An 18,263-nucleotide genomic window follows, 5' to 3' on the forward strand; every position below is an offset into this window, starting at 1 on the left:
GGGGCCGCCGCCAGCGCCGACCACTCAGCGCCCGCCCCTGCGCTCAGAGACCAGGAGTGACAGCGAGCTTGCCAATCACAGCCGAGGAGGGGTGCGCTCGCGCCAATCACAGTGAGACCCGTTGGAGGCGGCGGTTGCCCTCGCGGCCGCCCCGCTTCCGTGAGGGGGCGAGTCAGGATCGTGTCAGCCGGCCCGGGATGTGTCACCCGGCCCGGGGTGACGCGGGGGCGAAGCGCGATCGTGTCACCCACCCGGAGTGAGCTCCTGGGCCGAGAGCGGCCCCCGCATCTTCTCCGCACCGGCCGGGAAGCTCCGCTCCGTCCCAACATGGCGGGTGCTGCCTCAGCCCGTCCCGGCTGTCAGTGCTGCCGCGGGCCGGGGACGGACGGGCCGGGGAGGTCACGGGTGAAGAGCTGCTGGATTGGTACAGAATTGCCTGTGCTTAAGGTGTAGGTAGGTTAGTGTACCTATACCCGCCACAAACATTACTCTCAGAGCAGGATACAGAATTGCTTAAAAAATAGTTAAATTTTTAAAAAATTGTTAAATGAGGCGAAAATGCCAATTCAATTATCTGGGGAGTTGAGGGATTGAAAGCGCTTAAGCACGGGGCTGAGGAGGAACTGCTTTAACCCTTCTAGAGGTGGGAAAACGTGCCCCCTTCCAAAAGGATGGATTGAGAAGGGCTACGTCAATTTTACCTATTCTTAATTCATATTGTCATTTTTTCTTCTCGGGCTCAGAGGCTGCTGTTAGTACTTCCCAAAGCCCAGCAGACTCCAGTGCCTTCAGCTGCCAGCGAGGTGTGAGCTGTTCCTGCAGAGCCGCTCCTTCCTGCCCCTGGCAGAGCCCAGGGCTCGCAGCCAAGGCTCTGCATCCAGCCCTGCACTGCCTGCTCAGCACATCAAACCCTACCACACGCGTTCTTTTCTTCTTGCTCAGTTCACTACACGATAGCTAAAACGTATGAGTACTTATTTTGTTTGATCTTTTTTTGTTTCAGAAAATACTGTATTTGTTTCATAGGAAGAAGTTAATCAGATCTTGTGGATGCCTGAGCCAGTCATCCTGTCTTCTATAGCACCCTGCTTCAGACACTCCAGGGAAAACTCTCAGTACCTTAAACTAAGGAGATGTGATTATTCTGTCCCTTTCCTGTTTCAGAACAAGAACTTATTTAAATTTTCCCTCCACCAGCCTCTTTTACTAATTGATTTGAACCATTTTTTTTGGTTAGGGTTCAATTTTATGATAATTTCTACATTGCCTGCAGTTACTGAAGTGTACAGGATGGCATTAAACACATCAGTGTTCAGGTCAGCCTAAGCATGGACTAAAGAACTTGAATAATAACAGCTACAGGCAGCATCTGCTCTTTTTTGGCTGTTCTTCAAGACACATACTTTAATTTTCTGTTACTGATTCTACTTTAAAATTGTGTTAAAATTGTGGTGATGACATGGATGATATTTACATAACTATTTCCCCTCCTAGTGTTTGCCAGAACAGATAAAGACTTGAGAGTGGACTTGGATTTCTGGAAACCCTAGTACTGTTTCTTTCACCAAAGGTTCTTAAAGAGATTTGGTTGCCATGGAAGATTAACATAAATCCTTATTAAAAATAGAATAAGGAATAAAAGGTTTTTACAGTAAAATCCCCCAGAGTTCTGTGCTAGGATTTGTACTCTCTGGCATGCTCATTTTAGTTTTTTAGTATTTTTGCTCTTTTTAAATTTCTAGCAGCTTTTGTTTATTTTATCCCTCTTTATTTTCTTGTATTTTTCCATAATTCTATGTCCTTCTCCTCTCAGACAGTGTCACAGTGCACGTCTGTCACTTCCTACCAACCTTTTCCGGCGGCCTATTTCACAAAAACACATTCTGTATGTCAGCTACTTGATTTCAAGTGCTCTTTCTCTGCAGATTCCACCTCTCACACACTTTCCGCATCCACTTTCTGCAGGTAGCTCCTTTTTTCCCTGGGTTTGTGCTACGTAAACCAGGGAGCAGCAGAAGTACAAGGTGGAGCCTTGTGAGGGTGACCAGGGTCAGGCCCAGTCCCGTGACCACCGGGCAGGGGCACAGTGATGAGGCAGCTCTGGGGTCACGCCGAGCATTCAGTCCCCAGGTCACAGCCCACAGGGTGTCCCTGGCCAGGCACAGGCACAGCTGTGATACTGCTGAATCCAGGGCTGAGCTGGAAAATGGGGTCCTGGGCAGAGCAGGGATGGAGGCACCAGGTAAAGCCATTCAGGGTTGATCCTCCTTCAGAAGCACTCAGAAATTATTCCTAAGGGATGGCAGTGCTGGCTAGGGCAAGGAGTGTGGCTGAGATCCGTGTAAAAACATGGCAGGCTGTGCAGGTTGGGTCATCTGGGATTATGTCAGGAGAGATTGGCTCACCCGGGTGCTCCTGGCTGTTGCATCCAGGTCAGACGGGCTCCGGGTGGCTGAGTGCTCACCCAGACAGACTGGTGTCAGCACTGCAGGGGTTTGTCTGCGTCTGCAGAGAAATAAAATCAGCTCCACACAGAAATCTGCCCAGCTTTTTATATCTTTCAAGTCACAGCTAAGCAGGGGCACATCGGAAGCTCCCCAGCACTGGGCAGCTGTGCCTGGAGCTCAGCCGTGGGGCAGCAGCGGAACAAAGGGATCTCTGTGCCTTACGCAGAGTAAGGTGGTTTGGGTTTATTTTTTAAGGCTGGTTGGAGATTTCTTTGTGAGCTGCAGCTTATATGAATGTCTGTCAGTACATTCTGGGTTTGTGCCAGTCAAGGATTATGACCTATATTAACATCCTAGAAACAGGGGAGGCCAGCCAGGCCTGCACCTGATGCCAGGACTGCAGCTCAATCTCCTGATGGCTGATACCACTGTCACTACATTTTAAAGTCAGGTTAAATTACTTCTCTCAACAGGAACTTTTTTAAAATGTGTTCACTCCTCTTGACAGTGCATCCCTTGCCATCTTGACAAAGCACCTGACAATCTCTCAGTGAGGGCCGTCTTAACTTTCTTAACAGAAGAATGGCCGTTGCTACAATAATTTATTTGCTATTCATGAAAATAAAATCCAGTTCCTAGTGTGTTTTTGTTTATTATGGTCAATGGTACTTCTATCATTATATCCAGGAATATGAACAATACTCAGTTCAGACATTACTTGGTGGCTGGCTGGCAAAAGCCCCATATCCAGACACTTGAATTTTTCTATACTTTGTATGGCACATACACATCTCAGTGGTAGTTTAAAAATACTGTTGGAAAATCCTAATTACAGGACTGCATCTAAAAGGGATTTTCTAAGCACCTAGGAACAAAGATGTCAGAATTTTGTAAAAACACCAAACACTGACCCTTGGTGGTTAGTTACGTACTTGCACATTTCTTGTCATTAGAAAACAAGATAAAAAGTGTTCCTCTGTTTTTCAATCAAATTTAGTTGCTCAACTGATTTGATTTCTGGAAGTCTGTACTTCCTGAGCATCTTTCAAAAGCTTTTGGAGCATCCAGTAAGCCCCATGGTGTTCTGTAGTACTGAGGTAGATTTGAATTTTTAGATTCAAAAACCACAATCAAACCAATTCCCAATATGTGTGCAGTGAATTATTACACAATACAAACTGCTCTGATACCTGCTGAGCCACACATCCCTTCACACCTTGTCACAATCTCTGGCACCTTCCTGCCACATACACTCCCACTTCCTTTTGAATCAAGCTGTGTACTGGAAGTTACTGTGTTTTCATGAAAAAAGCATTGACTATCAGTTTAGTCTCCAAATGTGGCGAATTTAGAAGTTTTTAAATGGAGTTTATTCAGCATAACTGAACATCTAAGAATGGTAAAATAGGAATTAAAAAGCCACTACTGTGAACTGGAGTTGTTTGACTGGCCAAAGGCTCTCAGTGCCTTGCTGGTCTCTACAGGTTTTGTTTCCCCACTGCTTTTCCCTGCAGATGCTCAGTGGTACTTTCCAGGTCAGTTATGCCCTGAGGGAAAAGGGAGCAGTGTCAGGATGATGAATGTAAAATTTTTCACTCTGTTACTGAAGTATCTATTTTGTAAAATACCCTGAAATATTTTCCCTGGCTGCTATAGGAGATGAAAGTCATTAGAATCTATTCATTATCAAAATAGTACGAATTCTGGATATTTTGTATCTGAAAATTAATACCTTGTCTGAGAGTATCTTCATTAAAGGAGTCTTGTATTCAGGCTTTTCTGAAAGGTGGCAATATTTTCACATGGAATAAATACCTTTCAAGTATTTTCACATTAGATGGAAATACTTTCATCACTTGAGGCCCTTCTTGGAAGTCATTCAACTATGAGAACATTTGCTTTAAATAAAAGACTGTTTAAGCCAGTGGGATTCCTGAAATTCCTGAGCTGTTTATGCTCTTCTTTACACTTTTCTTAGCACATCTTAACTCAGTGAACATTTCCTTATCCCCACAGATTTAATGCTGGTAAGAAACAGTCATCTCATTAAAACTCTGAAGGCTTGGGCTGGCATTTCTAGTCTTTTATAATTAATTTTGTTTTGACTGGAGTCATTTCTGGGCTCCTTAATTGCAGACTTCCCGATAGAGTTATCTTAGCCCATGTGATACAGTGAGTATGTATACACAGAGTGCAAATGCATCCACACCTTTCACACAGAATAATAATAGTGTTTACTACAATAGTTTCAGAAAAAAATAACAACTGCTTTTCCAAATAATAGTTCAGGTTTATCATATGCCAGTGAGATAGGCATTAATAAACTGAAACAGAAAAGATGGAAACAGAGCCACAGAGCCAGAATCTGTGATATCTCATTAAATTCCATAAAAAGCTATACTGGAGACAAAGCAGCTCTGAGGTGGAAAGCTACCAACCTACATTTATAAAAGAGACTAACCAGATCTTGTAATTGCACCTTTTGGCTTCATCCAGCAAGAGGGAAATGGCTAACATCCTTAAGGAATGACCTACCTTAACTATTTCAGGGAAACATCTCAGAACTGCCAACTTTCAAGAACAGTGACTTGAACAGAATAAAATATTTACACCTCTACAGCATCATTTCTGCTCAGCAAAACCCCACTTCGGCACTGCACCCTTTCTTCCCCTCCTCTTGCTGCCTTGGTTGTTTCCCTAACATTTATTCACTTCCTATCAATGCTTTTTTATTTCTGCCTTTTCATTTACTTTCTCATTGATAGCTGCACTTCTATTTTAGTACCCTTATCTTAGTGAACAAGGTCACAAGTGAGAGTGGGCTTTGGCAATTCCAGCGTTATCCAGCTGACGTTTACTGACATCATGGAACTGCTGGCAGTGTCAGGGCAGCAGCCCCTCTGCAGATTCACATGTGTTAAATGTCTCAGATACAATTTCAGCTTGTGCCCAGGACAAGAAATGCAGCACAGGGTTATGAGCTGTGGCAGAGACGTGCTGGTCACGAACACAGTGACACTTTGAGCTCCTGTTCCCACAGGTGTGCTGATGGTGGGGCCATGTGGTGACTCCTCAGGCACCAGTTTGGCAGGTGGGTTTGTGTCCCAGTTCTGTGCCATACAGATTCTGATCCTGAGAGTATCCTCACACTTATTTAATATTGTGCACCAAATACCTCCAGTACTCACCACACTCAGGGATTACTCCACAGGTAAGATCAGGAACATGTTTCTTTTCAGGATCAGGGAAATTACAAACTCCATTTCCAAAAAGAAGTAACCCCTTTGATTCTGTGCCAGGGTACTGGTATGTACTACTATGGAAACTAATTCTGGTAGTATCTGTAATCTCTCTAAACAAAGTAAATTTCAGAACTCTGTGTTCCATTATACCAATTATATGCCATTATCTTACTATTCAGAAACATCACCAGCATAGAAGATTTACCAAATATTAGTAACTTGTTCATTTTTTTTAAATGGAAAATTAACAGCTAAGTTATTAAAGAGTATTCCTTTCTCAACATCTGAAGGTTAGTGTGAAAAGCAGTAAAAGCCGTGCTTTTAAATGGAGTATTTAAAAAGTATTCTTTAGTGGAAGAAGAGTCTATGTTCAAAAATAGAAACACTGGGTGAAAATGTCACAGCCGCCACTTGCTACTGAGTAACACAACAGTGTCTCCAACCCAACCACAGCTGACAGAGTAGGAGGAGCTACAGGTGTGTGGAGTGTGAGTTGTCCTGATACTGCAACATTTATATATTAAATAAACAAGTTATTGTGTACCTACCTGTCAAAACTGAGTTCAGATTTCCCATCATTTCTAGATCAATGTCATTTTTCTTGGCTTTATTTAAAAATAGGCTTCACTTTGCCTAAGAATTTGGAACACATTTTCTTTCATGTTTGAAGGTTCTCTTGCTATGGCATATTCCAAAGAGGGAAAGCCAACTCCTACAGCAGGGATTGAGCCTCTCTTGGACAGACCACCAGGGAGGTTGCAATTATATTTATTGTTACTGCATTCTGCACTTGGATCATTTTTTAAGGTAAAGGTTACTCGTCTGTTTGCATTTAGAGATTTCTCCTTTGCTTTCATGCTGCTCTTCTCCAGCAGCTGCTCGGTTTTGCTCATGCACAGGAACCAGGGGCACAGCAGTTCTGAGCTGAGCTCCTCAGCTGAGCAGAACTCTGTGAAGCCTCCTACATATCCAGCAGCCCCCCTGTCTCATTCCAGGATGGAATTCAGTCACAGTTGGGACTCACTGGGGGTATGTCATGCAAAAGCCCATCTCAGTCAAAAACCCCTCAGTTTGTGTCAAAGGCCATCACGTAGGCCCTGCTCCAGAACACTGCCAGAGGTGCTTCACACCTTCACACCTCTCAGCCCCATCTTTGTCCCTCACAGGCTCCATTTTTGGTTAGGTAGGCTTTTGTGGTGTAGATCAAGAAACTGGATGTGTAACATTAGGAATTAATAATGCAGCAATGCCAGTGGTTGGCACTTACAGACCTGTTGGCTTGGATGGGACTATACAACTAAAATAAAGGAAACTAAAATAGGCATGGGAGTGTTTGCCAGCTCAAACTCCAGAGCCAAAACAAGAAGCTCGTTAAGAGCAAGCACTGAACTGGCACTGCAGTTGTGCTTTACAGACCCAACCAAAGATCAAGCACCAAAAAAACCCAACCTACAATTAGACAAAATGGATCCAGGATTCCAACTTTCAGGCATGTACTGGGACCAAAATGTCAGCAAGGCAACAGGAATGGCTGGCCTGGGGCAATCATGGATTAACTGATTTAATGTACAGAGTCACAGAAGTTTGGATTTTCTTGTGCGCATTATCTTCCTCAAAATATTCTGGAGCTATGTGAAGGGAACCTTGCTGTTATTTAACAGCCTTTCTCTGGTAAAATTCAGTGAGTTAGGCCAAATAAAATCTCAGTTTCCCCACTGAAGCCTGGATACTGATGGAAGTAAGAGAAGATTCCCTGCTGTCCTGCATCCAGCTGTGCCTGGGGGGCAGTGGAAGTGCTTTGAACTGCACAACTGAGCAATAATAGGCTTAGAGTGACATAAAAAATGGACCCAAAATCCTGTTTCTTGAAACAGTACAGAATTCAACCTGCAGTTTCCAAGACAAGTGTGTCTGTGGTAAGGCCTGAGTGACTGCAGAAGAGCCACAGTATTGTGCACACAGCCCCTGGCAAGCAGAAGGAAATCTGGGCTCACTCCACCTTTACAAATAGTATCTTTGCTATTATTCAGTTAGAGGGGGTTTCACCTCTGTTAGTACTAACCCAGTGCTTGAATGGCCTAGCTAAAACAGACTGACCTAATGTATTCAAACCATTTTCCAGAGTATCAACATTCCTGCCTGGAAACCGCAGGACTAACTGACATCTCTGCTGGCAGCTGTTTCGAATTTAACACGTTGAGCAGAGAACCTGGAAAAAGGTCGGAGAGAAAGAGTTGTGCTTGGGGATTTGGGGAGTCCATTGGGGTAAAGCACTGAACATCCTGGAGAGGATGTTACTGCCTATACCACCTTCTCTGGATAACCAAACTGCTCCAGCTTCTGCATCTGCCAGTCTGGCACCTTTAATAAGTAATTAAATCACACTGTAGACGTGAATACATTCTGGATAAATAATAAATGACAGCTCTCACACTGGCACGCGAGCACACAGGCATACCCAGGGCAGGAAATCACATACAGCATTTCATTTGTTGCTAATTTATCTGAAACAAAGTGAGGAAGATGCCCTGGGGACTGGTGACTAACAAGGAGCATTGTTTATGCTACAAATCCCATCCGGTTATTAGGCTTTGAAAAGTGCTTTGTTTAGCTTATCAGTGCTTCAGCAGGAATGCCAAGGGCAATATTTCTGTTCTAAGTGTATTTCTATTCCAATATTACTGACACATAAGAGGTTATGTGTTACCTGAGGGCTGAATATTCGGCTTGTGCTTCAGTGCCTTGTTGAATCAGGATCAGGATGGTGAACACTGCACAAAACCAAGCCCTGAACAGGTCTCCTTATCAATTTTACAGCATTAAATTGAAGAACACCTTTACATAAATCAAACCTTTCTCAAGGACCATAGAGCATGACAAAGAATAAATACCCTATGGCATATAAATGCCCATCATTAAAAATTACTTTAACATGTTAGACCTTCTGCTTAAATTCTGCACTTCACTTAGGATTTGTATTACACAACCTAAGTTTGCAGTTATGCAATTCCAAAGTATCACAAGTGTCTGGCAAGGTTTAGAGCTGTTTTGCAACAGCACTGATAAGCTGCTACTCAGTCAGGTGATCAAAATACCTACAGTGTGTCCTTGATTCAAGTTAATATTAAAAAATAGGAATGCAATTTTTTTTATTGAGTTCAGGTGCCTTTTCAATGATGTTAAATGTCTTTTGGGGGAGAAGATTTAGAAAGGAAGGGCTTTATTTTCAGATGGAAGAAAACTACATTTACTTCATTCCATAATTTAGAAAACCTGAGAGGCCCTTGCCAACTAAATTAATAATTGGCAAATAAGGCATAATTGCCCTTGCTGAATGATTCCACACCAACACTGTCACTGACTCAGCTCCTCTCAAACACTTCTGCAAAGAGGAATGGCACACTCAACCTCATGGAGATCTCCTGGACCACTATAAGAAGTGTTCATTAGACTTATTATGAATAAATAATTGAAGTATTTATTTAGACTTTTTATCATTAGATTACTTTTGAAAATCCACATGAATCAGTTCTTCCTTCTAAAATGTCCTGGTTTTAATTTGCTTATGGTTAGGTTAGATCTGGATTGCTAAACCATGAGCTGTCCAGTGTATCCTCCCTGGTCATCTGAACTGCCCTTGTAACTGAGACTGGGGGCAGCTGCTCCCCTGCCAGAGCAAAGTGACACTGTCACCCCTTCCTGACACCTCCAAACCTCAAAGCAGGGGCTGCTTTACTAAACAATGCCACATGCTCATGGAAAAACCAATAAATGTTAGTGAGTGCTCAATCTGCTGAGAGCTTTTTAAACTTTAATACCCCTCCTCAAAGATGCTGATGAGAACAGACTCTCCAGTGATGCTTTAGAGCTAAATTTCCTTGTGGTAAAACTGGAAGATGTTGTGAGCTGAGCTGTGTCACAGAGATAAAGGTTTATACCCAGGAGCTTCTGGCTCCATAGCCAACAAACAGATCAGTGTTTCACGCCTTCCTTTTGTGGGCAAGAATTAAAAATGTATCAAATCTGGTGGCTGGGGTTTAGTACAATGGGCTTGGTTTTGCAGAGTTCTACAAGAATTATTTTCTGAAATGCTCAGCTTTCATTTTAAGCCAAAAGATGTGTCCAGATCTGAAAAGCTCCTTTTTTCTCAAAAATCTGTCACAGTTTCAAAGCCTGGCCCCTGGTGAGGTTCCTACATGAAGAACTCCTTTGCAAATCTGACCTGTGTAAATGTGGCCCTAGTGAACACCTGTGCTGTGCACTGAGAAAGGAGCAGAAACATAAGAACCTGATTCCTGACAAACTTTAAGGCTTTCTCCAGATTTTCGAATTCTAAGTCTGTTTTTCAGAATAATTTGCTTCTGAACTTGGGCTTTGGTTTTGGTTGGGTTTTTTCCTTTTGTTTCCTCCAAATGAATTAAATTGACTTTTACTGTACTAAACATTTTATCACCTGGTTCTGGCTGAGGATTCACAGTAACATATGGGTTGGAACCACCAAAGGCACCCAGATGCAAATACAAGACTGAAATAGTCATTTCTAAGGGTACTTGCAAAGTTTCCCAGCTAAAATGTTAAGAGGAGTGACAATTTTAATGGTGCTGTTTGAAATAACAACAGAATTACTGCATGAGAGGAAGCTTCCTAAAAATCTGTCATTTTAGGCAAAGTCACGCTAAATATTTTATTTTGTTAAGACTGTTTAGTGCCATCAAAACCTCAAAGCCTCATGACACAAACACTGACTGCCATAATCAATCTCTAATTCAATCGCAGTTCAAATGTTCAAAGGCCAGCTCAGGATTTTGGAAGGGGTAAATTAGTTCTGGCAGCCTTACAGCAATGTCAGATATCATCTGTCTTCTCCTTCTATCAGATCCAGCTGGGCGGGCCCCTCATAACCAGGACAGAGCCAACTCCAGCATCACTGGGAGTGCTTGGACTCAATAATCAGAAATTTGATTATGTGCAGATAATCTATTAGAAATAAATGACAGACCTGGCATGTTTTTCCCAGCTGATTGACTCAGGACAAGACTAAGCCACTGATGTCGTTGCTGAAGGTGACCCCAAGTCCCTTTTTCCTCCCAAATGCTCCATTAATGCAACTGGATGAAAGAACGTCCATACCAGGTGAAACCAGGGTCACCTTGCCTTGGTGACTGGACTCTGCTGGACTCAGAAATTCCTAGCATCCGTAAGAATGTCCATGGCTTAACTGTGTATGTAAAGAACTGCCTGGTTTTGCTCCCTCTAGATCTGCCATCTGTCAGTCATCCTGCAAGAGCTGGTCAAGCTTCTCACCATGCTTCACTCAAATCAGTGAGAGATCACAAAAAAATTAAAAATGTGGTGCCACAACCTTGGATTTGAATGATGTCTGAATGATTTTTATTCTTCCTATCCACACACATATTATTCCTGCAGTGCAGGATCACTGCCTGGTTCTTTGCTGTAATTCCTAGTCCAAATCAAATGCTCTGGGAGCAGAGCTTGAGCACTTGCAGGGTCTCAACAGGCCCTTGCACTCAAGCTGATGAGTTTCCAGCCCCCTTGCCTGGTGCCTGAGCTCAGCAGCCAGAACTGGTATCATCAGCAACACTAAATATTCCATTTTCCTGTTTTCTGAGCAGCTCAAACTCTCTGCAGACTTGCTCATGAGTCATCTGGAAATAAACCATAATCACTTGTCCCCTAGGAGTCATATATAAGTTAATGATTGTACAAGACAAGCTAATACAAAATACACAAGAGGTTTCAACTTGTTGAGGCTGCAAAGGGCAAGAGAGCCTTTCAGAATTTCCATTGGTTACGGTCTGGGAATGCTGGGCTTCCCTTGACTCCATATCTATTGCATAATCAGAAACACATTTCATTCCCTTTGTTGTACGAGACAAAGCTAAAGAAATGTGGGTGTTATTCCTGTGCACAAATAAAGAGGAGATACCTAATGGGCTTGTGTGTGTGCAGTGTTTGTAAACACAACTGCTCTGGGCTGCAGCTGACAGAAACCATCACCGCTTGTACAAGCTGAGAGGATGTTCTGGATCTGCAAATGCCCCCCAGCCCTGCACGGGAAGTCAAAATGGATTGGGATGCGCCAGATGAATTTTAGGTGTTACTGTGTTAAATAAAGTCTGCTTGCCTGGAGTTCAGTGTCCTGGACTTGGACCTGACCATCATGGTGGTGTCTTACTCCTACCCAGCCATCCTTTGCTGGGCTATTGTGGTTGTTATCTCTGCAGGAGAGAATCTTATCAGTGCAGGGAAAGGAAAATCTGAAAACAATGGAAAGGCCTTTGGCATCTGACATTTTTCTGTTGAGGATGGAAACAAATACATTTATAACTTCACAATAAAGGAGAAAGATTTTTTTTTCAGTAGTTATAGAAACACGGTTGTTAGGGTCGGAAAGGTCCTCTAAGATCACTGAATCAAAGTTATGGCACATTATTTTAAAACCTCCAGTTCCTCTTATTACAGATCCTCATTATAGGAGGACAGAATAGTATGAATGGCTGATTTAAAATTACTCATTTGGAGAACTCTTAGACCTGGCTCTGGCAAGAGACTTGGTTTCCTCAACACTCACCTGGATTCTTTTTGCCACCCAGCCTATGGTTCCATTCTGCCACCCCAGGAAGGCAGAGAACACACCAGACTTTATTCCAGTACATTTAAGTGACAGACACAACTGCAACAGAGGAGGGAAACAGTGATAATTAGTTATGTGTGACATCTACACTGAGCTTCTGTGGCTCTCTGCTAATCACAGTAAATTATTTTAATGGACTGAATATGTCAATCAAACTACTAATTTAGTGAAGACTCTGCACTACATCCCTCCCAGGAATCACAGCAACTCCAGCTGCTCCCCTGCCTCCAGTGAGCCCCTCTCCCACTAGAAACCAACTGTGGGCATTTATTCTGTGGGAAGTGTTTTGGACTGACAGTGCAGTCAGTGCTTACACAGGCTAATAAACATTAAATCTTAGGTTGACAAGAAGTAACATCATCTCAGAGGATGCTGTTAAATTACAATACAGACTTGTGGAATGGGTAAAATGCACCAGAAAATCACACAATTTGTATTCGACTATACAAGAAAAAACCCCAACCTATTACAAAAATCAACAGTCCAATAATTACACCTTTGTAACCGTGAAAGCTCGAGATGTAACACACATGAAGTCACATCTTCAAGCATGAACTCACTTCTGAGAAGACAGCTTGTCTTTTTAATCAGCAGCATAAAAATCCAGCTATCCCATAAAATTAATTTCTATCGGTGAAAATCAGGAGTAGGACACATCAGGCTTAGGTCTCGTGCTGTCCCACTCTTGCCTCCCAAGTGAAACATTTGCCTAAAATAAAACAGAAGTGATCTAGGCATAATTGCATTGGTTTGCAGCCCTGTAAAAGCTTTCTACGCAAACAAAGGTAGTGGAAGTTCCATTTTAAACAATTCAATAAGTTGGTTTCGAGTAATGCATAAAGCTTTTTTAATCTGTTTACTGTTTTTTAAGTAAATCTGTGTGGTCTTACAGAGGAAAATTGTTCAAAGACATCTCATCCCAATGCAAGGTCAGTAACTGTTTATTCCAGCCCTGGATCTGTTTAACAGGAAAGGGACAGAGCAGATTTAGAGGGTCCTTCTGTCGAGGCTGCCCCTGGCGTGGGCTCCTGTCCTCCCCCAGACCATCTCCAGTCACTGGATAATCTGTGTAAAACCCTAATTCTCTAGACAAACGTGTCTGCTAAATGCCTTCTTTGAGGCTCTGAGCCATATGGTTGGGATTACAGCATTTAAATAGTTTTTCCAAGTGAATACAAGGATGAAGCACAGAATAGTGGAGGGAGTTATGTTCATAACTGTATTTATAAAGGGATTGCAGGATTTTTAAGGCCCACGTTCTGCATCACTGGAGCCAGTGTGAGCTTGGCACCTTCAAGCAAGTGCAAGTTTTATTTACAAGCCATTCACACTTTTTCCACCACACTATAAAAAGATCTAAGTACAAAGGAGAACAAGCGGCTGTGTTGTTAATGCTGGTGCAATAAAAGCACATTTTTATCTTTAGGATAAAGATAACAGAGCACAGCCCCTCGTCACCACTGCCACTATCGCCATCCTCTGGGAGCACAACAAATCAGTGGATCCCCAACAGCCAGGGACACCTCAGGAGAGACACCATGTAATACTCCAGGTTGTTTCATGTTTTTCTAACAGTGTTTTATAACATACAGGAAAAGAAGGCTTTGAACGGAACTCATCCAGGACAAACAGTAACCACATGGCCTCAAAAACCTGTTTCAAATAATGCCCCAGTAGTTGCAGTTTCAAGTACAAAGACAGACATAACAACAAAGCATCAACTTTCCTCTTTCCCTGGCCTGGTTAATTTTCCCTTTCCCATCTGTGAGTATGACCTAATGATACAGACTTTATTTGTATTTAATTTTGAGATCTGCAGAGGAGAAGTACCATATACAAGCTGGGTCTATGTTGTTTCTCTTAGCCACATACTTGGCCAGGCTTTCCTTCCCTCCACACCATTATTTACACTCTGGAGCACTGACTCCAGTGTGATGCATTATCCATGTTATGGCTGTTTATAGAGTAGAAGTGGTCTCTGTAACATGTCTGTTTCTCATGTCTTAAACCAATAAAACTTTTACATTGGGCTTATCAAAACCATTCTGTGTAGATCTAAGTCTGTTGTGACTGAAATCAGTAATAAAACTTCTCTTGATGCCCCGTGGAACAGAGCTAAGGCAACACTGAGCTCTCTTAATAAATTCCGCTCTGGTAAAAGTTTTATTTAAAAAATGTGGTTAACCCAAAGCTTTTAAAGAAGATTAATGTGGACTTATAAAAAATGTCTGATTTTATTATTAGTAGTAATTCATACAGTTTGTCCTGAAGTTTTCCTTTTCAGCTTCAGTTTGAACCATATGTTCAGGAAGTTCAACTGAAAAGCGATCCTTCAGCAATATTATTTTTTTCTAATTAACAATAACCACAGAGGTATTTTAGAGAAACCTACAGAGTCCCTCAGAAGGTTGTGGAGTGGGATAGATTAAAACAGGATTTTGTCTATTTTATGAAAAATGCACTGAAGCACAAATGGGTCAACTTCAGAGGAGTCCTTCCTTTCCTGTTCTACCAAACAAAGGATTCTGCGTGCAGCAAATCTTAATTTCCATGGGATTCTTTTGTGAAGGGCCTTGACGGACTCTGGGATCCATCAGTGCCCGGTTGGCCTTGCTGGGACTGAGCACAGGCACAGCAGTGCAGCTGTGGGGATCCCCAGATGTGGATCCACCACCCCAGTGAGTCAAGGCCGGTAAGATGTGATGGGTGTCAAATGCAAATGCTCAAGGAGAAGCTGGAAGCTGGGTGCCAGACTGGGTTTATACAGACTGGATGGGGATTTAGAAATAAACACAGCTGTGGGCTCAGCCAACTGCTCTGTGTGTGCAAACAAAACACAAGAGGCACTAAGATAAACCCTGCACGCGAATGAAAATGAGTAAAATCACGAGTCGGAGTGAGGTTCATAAAAATACCTTTGGGCCGAATTTAACATCCCCAGCCCTTGTACACACAATGTAACTGATGGCACCGGGAACATTTTTATTGTGGATTTCAAACATGGCTTCTCTCAAATTCCCTTTCTCAGTGAGAGCAGATGTGATGCTGGGTGCAGCACCCCCACACTGAGGGCTCCCGGAGACTCCTCATTCCAGCACAGCTCACACAAAGTACTCACTGGCTGTTTTTAAGAACCAAGATCCTTGTTCAGCTCAACAAAACAATCCCATCAAAATGGCAGCACAAAGTTGTGCTGCTGTTATCACTGGGGTCCCTGTCAAGTTGCATCAGTTGAAATGCTGAGAGGTTTTATTTCCCTGACCTGCTCACTATGCCCCGGAGCTGCCAGTCAAGCTGTGCTGCTTCTGCTGAGATGCTGTTTGTGCTTTGCTGGTGGTGCCAGCCCTGGCATTCAATGTATTAGCAATGGAGCTAACCCTGGCTGGACACCCTTTCCTTACTCTAATATTAAGGATTTGTGCAAGGCAATTAAGGAGTTTGGGATGCATAGTAATTATTTTAAGAGCCTTTTAAGTGCTACTTTTGCAACTCACTTACTTGTACCTCATGATTTAATTACAATAATGCAAGCTCTTCTCACACCTGGTGATTTTGTGTTGTTTCCACAACACACAAGCACTCCTACTCGAACTGCTCCAAGTGAATACGAATGATGCTTGCAAACAAGTCATCCTCACTCTTCCTTTGCATCCCCCTCCGACTGTTGAATCCATCCTCGAAGTCTGTACAAAGAAGGTGCAGCTGAACACAGCTGTTCCCTTTTTGAAAGAAGTGGGGATGGTTGGGGAAATTGTGGAGAATGCTATGGGTACAGGGGAAACTCAGAGCAGGCAGCAACAATTCAATTTTCCAGTTATCTGAACAGTCCAAACTCACTGCTGTCACTGCATGTGCAGCCTAATCTTACTGTCCTCACACTCTGTCCCCTTTCACTCCTGAGACCTCTCTATTTTGTACTTGGAAATCAGCAGCTGTCTGGGTAAAAAAGGATGTGGCAATTGGCTTTTCCAGAGGTACAAGCTGCTCCTTGGCTGTGCGTGCGGGTTTATCTGGGATAACTGGCCCTGAAAGTCACTCTGGACAAGTCCACCTTGATGCAGCTGCAATGCTTCTGTCCATGGGCACCCATATTCCTGAGAGCTTCAACCATGACCCAGGGAGCTTCCAGAGTAAGATCCACAGGGAAAGAAACCGTGGGAAGGAAACTCTCCCTCAGCTGATCTGTGAATCTCTGCACATACCAGTATAGAAGAGCAAAAGCTCCATTTTTGCACAGTCACCTTGCAGAGCAAAACCATGTATTAAAAATAAAGAATCACATTCATTTTCACAGTCCATTGTAGAAAGAGTTTATTAATCCTGCTAACTTCCTCGTAAACATTAAATAACCTCCAATATGTTTAGCATATCTTCATTTTTTAATTTGGTAGGTTGCTGCCTGACCGCCTACTAGAGGCACAGTCCCTGGTTAGCAGCACTAACCTGCTCTCCCTGCAGACAAAGGTAATATGTACCTCTGTCTGCATTTTGACACATGCCAAACAACGAGCTTGAGCTCTTGGGATCAGCTTTATTTATCCTCTAATTTTCCCACAGCATTTCAAAACCCACTTGGGCTTGAATGATCCTGCAGTCATTTGCATTTATCATCTGACACATGTCAGATCACACAACTGTGAAATATCAAACAGGCCTCCAGCATTTTGCTTTTGTGTAGTTTATTGCATCTCTGGGATAACATTCCACAAAAAGCAGTATGGAAGTTCCTAATCTCACCAGGCCCCAGCCAGAGGTTGCTTGTTGTACTGGGAGGCTGGATACAGGGGAAAAAAGGAAAATGTTCTTTATTGTGGAACTGTGTTGCTTTTCACACCTCTTGTGAGAAGAAACACAATAAGCCAAGGAAACAACCTCGACCCCTAAGTGTTTATAAATCTGCATTTACTGAGTGAGCAGCACAGAACAAACGGATTGGAAGAGACCCAGCAAGGAAAACCAGTCTGTACCATTATGTGGTTACCTTCCGATGCAGCTCCTGGCAGTACTGTGGTGGAAGTGTTACCATCCACTGTTGCATCCAGAACCTTCAAGTGAAGGTGCTTCTGGAATTCTTACCTGGAGAAGTCCTGCAGTCACCCTGGCAGGGAGGAGAACATGGTGTGGGATGAAAAGCAGACCTAGAGAGGGGCAGGCTGGACCCTTCAAATATCACTCAGATTTGAACTGCAGGATTTTAACTTGCCTCTAAAATTTCAAATCAGATTCCAGTGTAGAAAGTAGCTGGATTTTTCCCCAGATATTGCCAAATCCAAACAGTTCACACTGGCTCTGCCCTTTCTTAAGGCTGGAATCCCAGCTGGCACAGAGAGTGCCAGGCAGTGGCACTGATGTAAAGATGAGGCTGAAGACACAAGCAGAGCCTCTTCCTGACAAGGTGTAGGATAATACCAAAGCACATCCTTTCCTGTCACATCCTGGGAGGGAGCTTAAAGAACTGGGGAGTCTCTTTCAATCTACAGACCAAACTAAGCCCTGCAGAGGGTAAAATAAATTTTTAACCCAACACCACAGCATTAATGAAGAAGAATAATCACTCAGTCCTACAGTTCCTGCCCACACCAAGGTGAGAGGCTCAAGGCCTCATTTCAAAGCATTCACAGCCTACACTCAATGCCAGATTCTGAAGCCAGGCACACACCAGCGCAGCCATTAAGGCCCAGTTCCCAGAAGGATTCCATATCAAGCAGAATACTTTCTCTTCCAAGGGCTGGGGCAGCAGGGATCCCTTTTAGAAGGGTTCCTCTGGATACTGTACCATGATTGAACAGCGTAGGGGCATTTGGACAGCACAAAAAGGTTCTGCATTCAAGAGATTTTGACTTAAAAGTGCTTAAGAAACACATGGAACTGAAATGCATCAGAATACAAAATAACCAATCTCATGTGAACATTCAGTCT

The 18,263-nt window shown here is 43.1% G+C and overlaps 1 long non-coding RNA gene across 1 annotated transcript; it reads left to right on the forward strand.

The window, feature by feature from the left end:
- The first annotated feature begins 135 nt into the window (after positions 1-135).
- LOC109145905 lies at positions 136-3,088 on the forward strand. Its single transcript, XR_002047587.3, has 2 exons — positions 136-453; positions 1,027-3,088. It is a non-coding gene; the product is annotated as an uncharacterized LOC109145905 (long non-coding RNA).
- The last annotated feature ends 15,175 nt before the right edge of the window (positions 3,089-18,263 follow it).

Source organism: Corvus cornix, chromosome 8 (assembly GCF_000738735.6).
Source record: "Corvus cornix cornix isolate S_Up_H32 chromosome 8, ASM73873v5, whole genome shotgun sequence".
NCBI classification, from domain to species: domain Eukaryota; kingdom Metazoa; phylum Chordata; class Aves; order Passeriformes; family Corvidae; genus Corvus; species Corvus cornix.